This window comes from Microtus ochrogaster, unplaced genomic scaffold, assembly GCF_000317375.1.
Source record: "Microtus ochrogaster isolate Prairie Vole_2 unplaced genomic scaffold, MicOch1.0 UNK30, whole genome shotgun sequence".
NCBI classification, from domain to species: domain Eukaryota; kingdom Metazoa; phylum Chordata; class Mammalia; order Rodentia; family Cricetidae; genus Microtus; species Microtus ochrogaster.
Genome location: NW_004949128.1, coordinates 1365919 through 1375347, shown reverse-complemented (window position 1 = coordinate 1375347; position 9429 = coordinate 1365919). Strand labels below are relative to the sequence as shown.

Sequence of the window (9429 nt, the reverse complement as noted above, 5' to 3'; positions counted from 1 at the left end):
AAAAAAAAAAAAAAAAAAAAAAAAAAAAAAAGAGAGAGAGAGAGAGATAGTTTTATTTATTAAAAATTAAAATGTAAGAACAACATTCCTTCCCTTCCCTTTTCTCCCTCAAACCCTTCTCATGTCTCCTTTTGCTCCCTCTCAAATTCATGGCTTCTTTTAAAAAAAAATTATTGATTTTTTTGTGTGTATACAAAACATATAAATATAACCCACACAGTCTGTTTAGTGTTACTTGTATGTATATGTTTTCAGGGCTGGCCACTGGAGTTGGATAACCAGCTCAGGGGCTCATCCCTGGGGAGTACCGGTTCTTCTTTACCCCTTAGTTGCCTGTGGTTCTTTGTCTTAGGGTGTGGCCCCATGAAATGTCCCCTTTCCATGTTAGCACATTGCTTCAACTGAAGACAGGCTTTTAGGGGCTGGAGAAATGGCTAGGTGTCTAAGACTTTGCAGTATTCTCGCAGAGGACCTGCGTTGGGTTCCTAGCACCAGGAAATACAATGATACAATGCCCTTTTTTGGCCCCTATAAAGGCTCTGTTCACATGTACCCCACTCCACATCACATACACGTAGTTAAAAGCAAAATCGTAACAGAAAGGTAGTTTTATTTAGACCCAAAGGACCGATTGCTTTTTAATGGGTGGACTGGGCTCAGTCTCTCCTCTATGTGATATTTTTTGTAGTGGGCAGCACATTAGTGACTATTCTTTCAGGATGTGTTTCTGACTTTTATAGAAGAGAGTAGGTGACATAGACATTGGCCATTTGAAGCCTGTTAAAAGGAAAATAGTATAAAATTTTAAAAATTAAGTCAACCTGTAGCAGAAGACTGACAACCCACTAAGGTGTAGAGAATAAGAGACTGAGGAATGCTTAGCCCTGAGAGGGACATCTCTATCATCTCCTCTCTTCTGGAGGCTCAGGGGAGGAAAGTGTGAAAGAGTCAGGAGCTGTGTGTGACTGCAAGAAAACCGTTCTTCTGGACACAGCCCGGGAGTTGTGCAAATGAACTAGCAGTAACAATGACAGCATGCACAAGGCTGGTGCAAGCTCAAGACGACGGAATCTCAGCCTGGAGGGGGGCGAGACCATAAAGCCACTAGTTGAGATGCTATTGGTAACTGAGAGCTGCCAGGAGGAGAGTCAGTTTTCTTTAAGGGTGTAGGTTGACCACACTCTACTGGAAGGGCTACACATCCAAGAATATAGGGCCAGTGCAAATTGTATTCAGTGGGCTTCAAAAAAGTCACAAAATGGGGCAAGCAGACAAGAAGGGGCGATGGATCTGGGAGAAGCTGGGGGAAGGGAGGTGAATAGGAATAAAATACATAGCATAAAACTTTCAAGGGACTAAAAAAGTTATTGCCCTTTATAAACTTGTAACTTTCCTAATATGTTGGAAGAAGGGCTTTTTAGTTCCAAAGGCCTAATTCTGTGGGAATATGGTACCCAAAGCACAGCAGGCTTCAAGGATGCTACTTGCAGGTACAAGGAAAAAGAAAGCGTGGATGAGAGCGCATCAGATGCAACTGGGCTTGAATTCCAGCATGCTCTTACAAGCGGGCAAGCTGTGCTTTGCACAATCTGACTCTCACTTCCTTATCTGTAAAATGGGCACAGCTCTCATTTCAGAAGGTTTCTCATGTTGCGTCTCTGTGTGAGCATGAGAAGGCATGCTAAAAGAGACCGCTCAACACGCTCTTGATCCCCTCCCCTCCGCCAACCCTATTTTGTCTGAAGTCATCTGTGTAAATGATTTGCATAGACAGTATTTGTTTTAGCAAGAACATTTTGGTGCCTGATATAGAAAATAAATTAGTATTTGCTTAAGAAGTCTCTTTTCTGCAAGTGAATCAGCTCTGATTATTGTGCGTGGTGCCAAGCCTCCCCAATTCCCAATAAATAAACCCGAGGTCTTTGCTGCATCAGAAAGAGAATTGAGAAGGTGAAGACTGATCAGGGTCATGTGGAAATATAATCATTTAATTTCATTTCTTGTTTTTTTTTTTCATTTTATCTGGTGACTAAAAATACTTTTTAAAAAACGCATACAAAAGGCGATCCTTTTGCATATAAAAGTTGCCCAATGTCTTCCCCTTTTCTGCTCTTCTGCATCCTTCTGTCTTTGAATGCTGCTGAGGTGGGGAGTCCCTTTGAGGAGCACATGACGGGCACCCCACGGCTGCAGCAGCCTGCAGCCTTCTCTGCTGACCAGCGTTCGGCAGAGAAGGTTCAGCTTTCAGCCCCCTTTCCTCCTTTGTTACAGACAAACGAGAAGGCAGAAAGCCTTTCGGCCTGTCCCTTAATTCCTGGGCCCATCCCTAATTAGTGTTTTTTACTGTTAATCCCAACCATATATCTTGGAGAGTTTCACATGAGTCGGCTCCCTACAAGTTTTATTGCATTCAAAGCAGTCGCAAGCTGGCAGCGCGCGATGGTGGGAATCCGAGCGGTCACCAAGCGGGGGTTGGCTGTTACTTGTAATTGATTGCTCACTGAAGCCTGCCTGCGCACTTTAGCCCGAGGCCTGACTTGCCTCCATATGCCTAGTGTCAGGACTTGGAAGGCAGCTGGTCAGTCAAGGCACATCCTGTGGGAAGTGGCAGACACAGGCGGCAGGGTAGCCATCAGCCTCCCCGAGCATATTTCCTCTGTGTTTTGATAATACTTCTGTAAGCTTTAATTATGCTGTGTGACAACACATTCATGAACTATCAAAATAAATCCTTTGAGGAGATGGCTGCTAACAGATTTTGGAGCAACAGGGCTTGTTGTAAAAGAAATAAGGAAGCAAGCAGTCAGAGTCTTTGCAGGATCCCCTTCAGTGTTGAAACCAGACGAGACGCTCCCTTGCCTTTTTGTCCTGTTGACAAAACGCTCCTTGGAAAGCTCTGCCCTTAAGAAGTTAACTGAAGACACTTATTGCAACACTCGGGTGTATCCAACATAAGCGGTTTACAATTAGCGGCGGTAATGTGAGCGTAAGAGCCGTGCCCCAATATCAGTCTGTAATCTGAAGGAACACCGCAGGGTCCATTAGGGCCATTTACAGTTGAGACGGAGACTAATGGCATTAAATTATTATAGCTATTGCTAAGGGGGCATTATAAACGAATCCCTTCCAGCTGCTTTGGCTGTCCATGCTCTTTGTCAACAGTACAGCTACTCAAAGGTATCCAGCCTTATTGTTTAGGATCGTTTACAGTCCAGATGCCGCCCGCATATTCTACTAGAAGTTGTAGTAACACCTGACTTACAGACTAGGAATTAGTGTGGGACTTAACTGGGTTTAGGGTTAAGTGGCTTTGTGTGTGTGTGTGTGTGTGTGTCTATGCCTGTCGATGCCCAGGTGCGATTGTGCATGCAGCACTTGTGCTTGCTTGGGTGCAAGGGTACAGATAGTATACTGATAGCCCATCTGTCAGTGACTTGTTTATTGTTTGTTTGTTTGTTTTAGAACTCTGTACAATCTGGGTGACTAATATTAGGTTTTTTGGAAGAATTCTAAAACACAGCATTTTAGGAAGTGAGCAAATGTTATTAGTCTCTGATTTCATCCCCCCCCCTCTCTCCTGTGAGTGTGGTTGCCCTTTGTGTTGGTAGGCGATTACCGGAATCTCTTCCAAGATTAGTAACATTGTTAAATGTTAAGATATTTTTGTTCCCCCCATGCCCAGTTGAACAACACGAGACTGCTTTGGAGCATACTTGAGCACCGGGTCCGCAGAGCCAATTTACTAAAGAAAATGCCAGGAGAAATTGGGAAATGAATTCAAAGTCGCTCTTGAATTTGAATAATGAACTTGGGGTGAATTAACGACCCCGACATTGTCAAGGTGTTCACTAGAGATTGGAGCACACATGGGAACCAGTCTGCTCAGGAGGTCACAGGTCACCACAGATTGTCGTCCTGAGTACGCTTATATTTATGTGACATGTTATTATTATACCTTGTGCCTCTTCAATGTATACATGAGGATAATTCAGTAACTGTGATTCGGTTGCTCCCAGGGTTTGGTGGGTCAGATGCATTTGTTGGACATCTACTCATTTTTGTGACTTTTGCTGTACTGTGTGCTTTGGAAGGAGAAGAGTAATACAAGTCATAGCTTTTCCTTTGGGGACTTTGAGATGGGATTGTTGTAAGATGTACTAACCCGAAAGAGCAGTCCGTGATTAGGAAGAAGTTTCACGTCCTGATAAAGAGTGTGAGAGAATTTGTAGCAGTGTGGAGAACAGTGGACTCTGGGTTGGCCATGGGGACACAGGAATGGTCACCAGGAGAGAATATAAGGGCCCGTCCTTTCAGTTGGGGTGAAGCTTGGAGGGATTGAGCAGGGTGGGGGATGGGGGGCACTGCAGAGGCGTGTTGGTAAAGGCGTAGCCTTGTTCCTGTCCAGGATTACGTTAGACTTGTGTTACACATGAACAAAACCATGCCTACCCCTCAGGGACCTGAAGGGCTGAGCATTCTCAAACCTGTGGCCTTTCCCACTGAGATGAAGTTTGTTTAACAAACTCAGGGAGCTTGTAGTCTTTTGAAGCTCCTCAGTTGATCCTTAGAACCGAAGCTAAGAGCTCTCGCTTAGAACTGATAGACGATTGCATTTAGGCGGATGGGTTTGCGGGGGGGGGGGCAACATGGAGAGACTTAAAAGACTAACGCAGAAGATTAGAGAGTCAAGATAATCTATGGCTGTATAGTGAGGTTTTTATTCTAATCTGGGTTACATGAGACCACTTCTCAAAAGAAAATGCCCTAAATATAAAACAAAACAAAAAGTATTGACATGGACAATAACAGGAACCTCTGAAACAACCCTTAGAGAATATTGTAGACATGCTACGGCTGAACGTTGTGGACATCAATGTTCTGATCACCTCAGTTACAGTAGGCAGACTGAGGAGCCAGGGGCAGAGGTATTTCGGTCTCCCAGGTTCCTGGGAGCTCTTCAAGGCCCTGAGCTGCACAGAGACTTCCTGCTGGCATCAGACCTTCTCAGGTTCTGCCAGAGTGGCCAAAAATGGTACAGAATGAAGATCTGAACTTAGGTTCACATCTCCGAAGCAGCGACGGCGGCAGAACAATCAGGGGTAATAAGAGAAAAAGGAGAATTTAGGAGGACGCTAAGAACAAAGGCTGCAGCCTCTGGTGGGAACAAGATTCTCTCCTGAATATAGTTTTAATGTGCATTTCTGCTTAATGGCAGTTCTTAGCAAGAAACCTCGTTGTGAACTTTGTGATAAAGCAGAGAGTTTTTGCAATCTTTGAAACCTTTCACTTTGGAAATATCCACAAAACAAATGGGAAAAACAAACATTAATGAGGCAGATATAAAACACTTTGGAGAAAAAATAATTTAACATTTTTATGGTTGCTATAGAAACACCTCAGCCCTCACTCTTGCTAATTAGTTGGGTTTTACACATTTTATATTTGGAAATGCAAATCAGTTTTCATAAATTATTACTTATTTTTTTCCCATTTATATTTACAGTACTGTTATGAGGAGACACACAGGAAGTCTAGACGATTACTTAGTTATATAATGTGACATACTTAGTTATGTGAGCCTGACATTTATGTCCACAAGACACTTCTTAGTTTAAATATTCTCCTGTTAAATGTTGTGGGAAATTATGTAGAGATTTATAATTTTACAGAAGAAAATGAGAAAATGTAAATCATGTGGTGGCTTCCTAAAGTGCTTTCTCATGGAGCCTTGGGAAGGAGGGGGCCATTACCCCCAGTGGATTCTAAATAATAAACATTTTAAGACTTTCCTCCGGCCGTGGGAATTATGGCTGGCCTGGGTGTCTTCTGAACCTCTGGTATGAAACACACTGACCGTCTGTAAACAGTTACTGGACTTTCGGTGATTGGAGAAGACAGACGTGTTTGGAGGAAAGGGAATATGGGATAGCTCTGAGATCTGGGGCGGCTGGGAGTCTGCCTGAGAGGAGATGAGAGGCCTTCTCAGACTCCGTGGATGGCAATTATAGATTCATTTTCAGTTTACGGTCAGGAGCCACGAGGAGTGAAACTGGAGGCTTTGGCTGCAGGACCATTTGGCAGACTTAGTTCAAGTTTGAACTCAGCTACTTCTTCGCTGCAGGCTTTGAGGCAAGCCATTCACTCACCCCATGACTGTTTCTGTAAAATGGCTCAAGAAGAAAGATCAGTACTTTGTGGAGACTTGATGAAATCATAGGATGATTGCAAAGAGTTTGCTTGGGGACTCAGAGCATGATAAACGCTTAGCTAGTGCCGTCTAGTGAAAACTTAACACGATAGGATTGGCGAGATGGCTCAGCAGTTAAAAGAATTTAGTTGCTTTCCCAGGAAACCTGGCTTCAATTCCTAGCACCTACATGGCAGCTCACAATCCTCTGGATTTCCAGTCCCAGAAGACCCAGCACCCTCTTCTGGCCTCCGCATGTACCAAACATGCGCATGGTACACAGACATACAGGAAGATGAAACACCCTCACAAATAAACAAACAAACAAGTACATTTAAAAAACTACCACAGTCAGTTCTCACTGTGTATGTATTTGTGGTCCCGATCCCAGCTATATATAAAGTGATAAAAAAAAAAAACAAACAAACCAAAAACTGCAAAGGGGAAACAATTCTGGGAGAAAAAGAACGTTTTAATAATGCCTTGAATAGCACTCAGTATGTATCTCTGCTCTCATAATCTCGAGATTCAATCTTCTTATAATCAGACTTCTCTATATAGACAGCATTGTACAAGGTCAAGAGTGAACGCATCCTGCACTCTGTGCGAAGTTTAAGGGATTTTCAAGAATTGATTTGGCTTTATGTAATTTTTTATCTTGAACAGTGACATTAGGTGCTGACTCCACGTCACTGCTGAAACCAGTGTACTGTTGGGTAGATAATGTCGTTAGCCTGACACAGGGCATCTGGTGAGTCCAAGGCAGCGAGTTAGATGAAACCTAGCTGACTTCAGATGAAGAAGCAGTAGGAAAAAGGGGTAGAGGGCCCTTCAGTGTCCATGTGAGCGGAGAGAAAGGAATTCAAGCAGGGAACAGGCATGCCTCTGGCTAACAGGTCTTGGTGGGGTGTGAGCCTCAGAGAAATGGGAGCCCCACAGAGGAAATTCACATAGCGGGAATAAACAGGCAGGAACCCTTGTGTGTCCGCGCTGCGCTCATTGGAGATTGTCTTTTAGTGGTGTGTTTGAATAGCCAGGTGTTCAAGTGTTCCTTGGCCTTCTCAGCCTTGTGTCTTGAGTTATTTGAAAAACAGAACAACCAGGATCGCTTCCTTCTCTAGGCTGATTTCCTGTCTTTTCCTGAATCAATAAGCAAGCGTTTGTTTCTTCTCTGTGCCGTGACCCCATTGAAATTCAGAGTTCACAGTAACATAAATGGTAAGTGGTAGGAAAACAAACAGAGCACAAATGCATAAATAAGTTTCTTTTTGCAAAATTTACCACATTAAACGAGCCAATAGTTTTGATGTTACTTAGCCCCATAAGGTTGCGACTTTGCTATTTATTATACCTACTGGGTGATAGCCAGGCAGGAAATGTGATGTATTGAGAAACAGGGAGGAACTGGAGTGGCCTACAGGAAGAGAATGCTCCTTGTGGGGAGGGTGGCTTTCAGACGCATGCTCTAGCCATCTGCATGTTCATACTGTGAAGCTGAAGCCAGCAACCGGGCATGATTTTTTCCGTAGAAGCCAAAGGTCAGTGTTTTGAATCATGGCAACTCATTAAAAAAACATACATCACTGTGAAAGCCCAAAGAGAATTCGTCTATGGGTTGTTGAGTAGGTCAGCTTTCTTTAACAGCTATGGTGTCCGGTGTGGTCACCACTGGCCAGATGTGACTGCTAAACACTTTGAGAGGAGCTAGTTAGAATTGAGGTGTCTACTAATTACGAAATACACTCTGGAGATTTTGAAGATTGTAAAACATGCCAACAATTTGTATTGATTATATGTTAAAATGCGTGTATTTTGGATATGACAAGGCGAACAAAATGCTATTAGTATTATAAAACTTTTAAAAATGTCACTACCAGGAACATTAAAAATTTTGTATGTGGTTAGTATTCTGTTTTTAGTAGACATACATCTCTAGAGAGCTCATTCTGAGTCTTTCTTCTGTGATCTTCTGTGTCTTTGAGATCATTTGTGGGTAAAACTCCAATATCCTTGGTCGTTTTGTAAAGTTTTGAGATGGTGTCTTACAGTGTAGCCCAGGTTGGCCTCCAGCTCATAGTCATCCTGCTTCGAGCTCCTGAAGTATTGGGTGACAATAGGCCTCCACTGCTAATCCTGACCTTTTCTCAGTTCTTAGACCAACTTAAGAGGTCAAGGAAGGTCTTCCTTTTTGGTGGCTCCTCCGGGCAGGTCAGTTTGGATCCAAGGGTAAAGCTATAAATGGATCTCACACCTTGAGCATGGGTTTCAGTTGGCTGAAAGATGTGCATCCAGTTGTCCTTGCTTGGTCCTGGTAGTAATGACCCTGACATCTGGCATCTAAGTCATGGGCACAGAGCCTTTGGAACCTGGACTCTGCAGAAGCCATGGTGAACTCCTGGGAACCACGCTGCTTTTGCTTGCCATCATTTTGCTTAAAAGCGTGTTTATGTTGGGGAAAAAAAAGCAGCTAATGCTTGGAATGTGCCCTGGCGGAGATAAGTTTGACAGCTTCACCCTAGTTCTATTTAGCCACGCTGTGAGCTAACCTGGCCACATTTGAACTGATTTCCATGACTGAGTACCTAAAAAAGGTTCCATCGCCAATGCAAAAGACTATTCCAGGAGAGAGCAGCTCCTAGACACAAGGGAATAGAAGCCAAGTGTAGCTGGGAATATTGCCTTGGAAAGATGGAAGCCTACAAGCTGAGCTTTGATGTAGTTTTTCAGAGAATGATGCATGGATCTAAGCACTGGAGTCTGTTCTAGGAAAACACGGATTCACTTTCCAGGTGCTAGGTTTGGTCAATTTTTTTTGCAGACATTCTTTCCAGTTTATTAACACAACATGAAGCACATCGAGGAAGCCTTGTTAAGCTTGTCAGCACCAGTTTTATCAAGGAAGACTACTCTAGACTTTCTACCTGATTTTTAATTTTCTATGGCAGAGCACCTTCCATGCCAGATAGAGCATATGACTCGCCCCTTTGTTCCTCCCTTTCATTAGTCTAGCTCAGTGGTTCTCAATTTTCAATGCATAAATACAAATCTATATGTGTGTGGTTTTTTATAAAAGATACAAGTGACTTGCAAGGTTAATTTTGACCATATGTGATTTGATTTGCTTGCTTGCTTGCTTGCTTGCTTGTTTGCTTCCTTCCTTCCTTCCTTCCTTCCTTCCTTCCTTCCTTCCTTCCTTCCTTCCTTCCTTCCTTCCTTTCTCCTCCCTCCCTCCCTCCCTCCCT

At 43.3% G+C, this 9429-nt stretch overlaps 1 protein-coding gene across 4 annotated transcripts in view; it reads left to right on the top strand.

The window, feature by feature from the left end:
• The window catches only part of Ebf1 (EBF transcription factor 1), a 398525-nt gene that overhangs the window by 85844 nt on the left and 303252 nt on the right, over positions 1-9429 (top strand). The window lies entirely within an intron of this gene.